The following is a 3020-nucleotide window of genomic DNA, read 5'->3' as shown; positions in this document are numbered from 1 at the left end:
CAAGCTCGGACGCTGTTGCCCAGGTTCCGTCGGTGGTACTGGTGAACTGCTCATTAAATTGGCTCTCCTGGCTATCCATTATCAAAACTGAAAGAACAAAGAGAATCCTGATTTTCATAGGCTAAAAGGCCGAGAAGCTTTTAACTGTTTCGGCCTTCTGGGCCTCATCAGTGCAGTGCTAATGCTAGGATGGAGGAGAACCAATATGGTCACCCCAAACGATCCAACCTTTGTGGTATCGTCTAAGTCATGCCAGAGTGCTCAAACTAGAGTACACTAGCGAGCATGCGCAATTGCAGAGCAATTACTCATCCTAGTTAGAGTGCTCAATTTGGACATGAAAGCAAAGCTTTGTATGCCAAAGAGCTATATCTAACTGCAGACATATATATATCTTAACATATTTTTCCAGTTTTGGGCCTTGTTATCTCTTTTTCCTTTCTGTCAGTTGTACGACACTTTGTTCCACATTTGAACGGTGCAAATTTGATATGAAAGGGAAAGGGGAGACTAGATTAGCGAGCGAGATCGGGACAGGCCAGAAGTTGCTCGTCAAATTGTTGAAAATAGCAGGATTTATTCGGGGGCATATGATCGAGCTTCTGGATTTCTTACTCTCCTGACGCGATGGCAGAAAAATTAGTTAATTGTAGTTCACTTTACATCTCGAATGGACTTGTTCTTTAAGATCTCGGTTACACAGGATTCGTCGATTCCATCTTACACAGAAAGCTAGCAAATATTCATTTATTAGATTACCGCATGTGGCCTCTCTCTTTAAATTTGTTCAACGTCGATAATTAAGAATTTGCCAATGGTGTTGTACTGTTTCAACATCCAATAAAACTGACACCTGCGTCAACGATCTGACTCAGTTGATGATATGTTTTAGAAATGGCGGTCATGGAGAGTTTCTTCATCTTCCTATTTCAAGGACTCGCCATCCTTTTTGCTACAGAAGACTCGACGCATTCTCGTTCAGCGTTATTAACCACTAAGGAGAATAAGCGCCTTGATGGTCATGCACTAAAACAGTTTCGATCTCCTACTAAAATTTCATGCAGTCTTTCATGCCTCAGAAACTCCTGGTGTACTTCAACAAACTTCGAAAAACCATCCGAAAAGGACGATAAAGGAACTTGTGAACTAAACAAGCATGAGATCCTCGACGGAAACTCCCAGTTTTATGATCAAAAAGGCTTTACTTTCTCTATGATCCTCAGGGTATATTTTTCCTGTTGTTCTTTCCTTTGTTTGCATGTCTGCTTTTTTAACACGTACAAAAAGAGAAAAAAAGTTGTGATCTTTCAATTGTAAAGGAGCTTCACCCTTTCATGCATATCAAATAGATTTCCGAGAGTTATTGAGCGTTTATCCCTTATATCCCTTAGTTTTGTTTAGTTACAAGTACATGCAAAACAACTGCAGCTAAACAGGAAGGGTTGTACTATGTTTGGTTAAATATGCCTGTTAAATGAGAATACATATTTGTTATATTAGGGATGTCTCAAGACAGGCTGTCGTAATGGCGGTTTTTGTTTGTTTTATGAGAAGAGCAAAACATTTTCATGTTCTTGCAAACATCCTTCGTCCGGATATGACTCTCGAAAAATTGGTAAGATTGCATTTTTTTGATAAAACATTCCGAACAGTTCAAAATAATACGCGTGTTTGACGTACTAGCCGAACATCTAACTAGCCGCTCTTCAAGCAAAATCCAACTGTTCTTTCACTCTCTGAAAAAAAAAAAAAAAATTAAACAACAACGGCGTTTGAAAATTTTCATAGCGGGAATTGAAAGAAGAATCGGTTTTTCCAATACAGACTATTTTGTTCCTCTTAATTCATGATCTGAAAGTTCATTAGTATGCCGTCACCACTCAGTATGAAATGCGAGAAAAGTGGCTGTTAGTTAAGTGAACATACACCAGTTAAAAATCAGTTGCGCGCTTGATGATTCTGCCGCTTCAACATCTGATGGTGAGTATGTTATCGCCCCTGTGCAAACCCTTTTTCTGACAATTGAAAACAAGTATTTTCAAGAATAGTTTTTACTTGATTTGTGTTGAAAAGTGTGCAAACGTACACAATTCGCCCGGTGTATAAAGACGCAAGCTAAGACTCAAGCCGTCTGTGATTATAATCTGGCATGAGAGAATGTAAATATTCGGTCGTTTCAATACGTTACAGCCTCCAATTTTTGGTACAGGGATCTTTGTTAATTTCAAAAAAGATCTCAAGAATTGAACTTAGTAAGTCGTTTCAACAGATGTTGTGTAAAAAGGATGAGCAGCCATTAAAAATAAAAACCGATCGGAAGAAAACTATTATTACATGTTATTACACTAGCGACGTGGTCATCGTGGATGAAGGCTCTGTTTTAAGTTTCTTTTGTGAGGCTGTGGGATTTTCTCTTCCCAGCGTCGAATGGTCACGTCCTCGTCACGTGCACTCTGGTGATACATCAGTGGCTTATCAGGAACAAGGCTGCCTCCAATTCAACCCTGTTGAGTACAACAGCGACGGCAAGTATGTCTGCCCTGCAAGAAACCGCTTCGGATTAGCGGAAACAACAATCAAAGTAGCTGTGAAGGGTAAGCGTCTCAATATTTTTGAGTTTTGATTTGCGATTATCTCAGTTACCTGAAACTCGTTGCATATCAGCTTAAAGACTGAATGTGTCATGGCGGTAACACCATTGGCCTACTAATTTGAAAATTTGCGCGGCGGCAAAACTAACAGGATGAGCGTCCGTGATTTTCCTGATCTTCTACGTAACTAAAGCAATAACAAACAGTCAAACAGTTCAGCTCAGCATATATGTAAATGGCCGGCATCTTCGTCGAAATATGAAGAATCCCAAGCTTAATACACGAATAACAAGAGAATGTCAACTATCATATCATCTTGATAAATAATCATTCGCAATCATTTCCTTCTTTTCAATATCGAGTCGTTCCGGAAGCTACGAGCTTACGGCGATCAGTTTGAGATACAGTGTGAGTGTTATCTTCATTCCT

This window comes from Stylophora pistillata, chromosome 2 (genome assembly GCF_964205215.1).
Source record: "Stylophora pistillata chromosome 2, jaStyPist1.2, whole genome shotgun sequence".
In the NCBI taxonomy this organism is placed as follows: Eukaryota; Metazoa; Cnidaria; class Anthozoa; order Scleractinia; family Pocilloporidae; genus Stylophora; species Stylophora pistillata.
The sequence above is the reverse complement of the archived record's forward strand: the minus strand, read 5'-3'. Positions refer to the sequence as shown.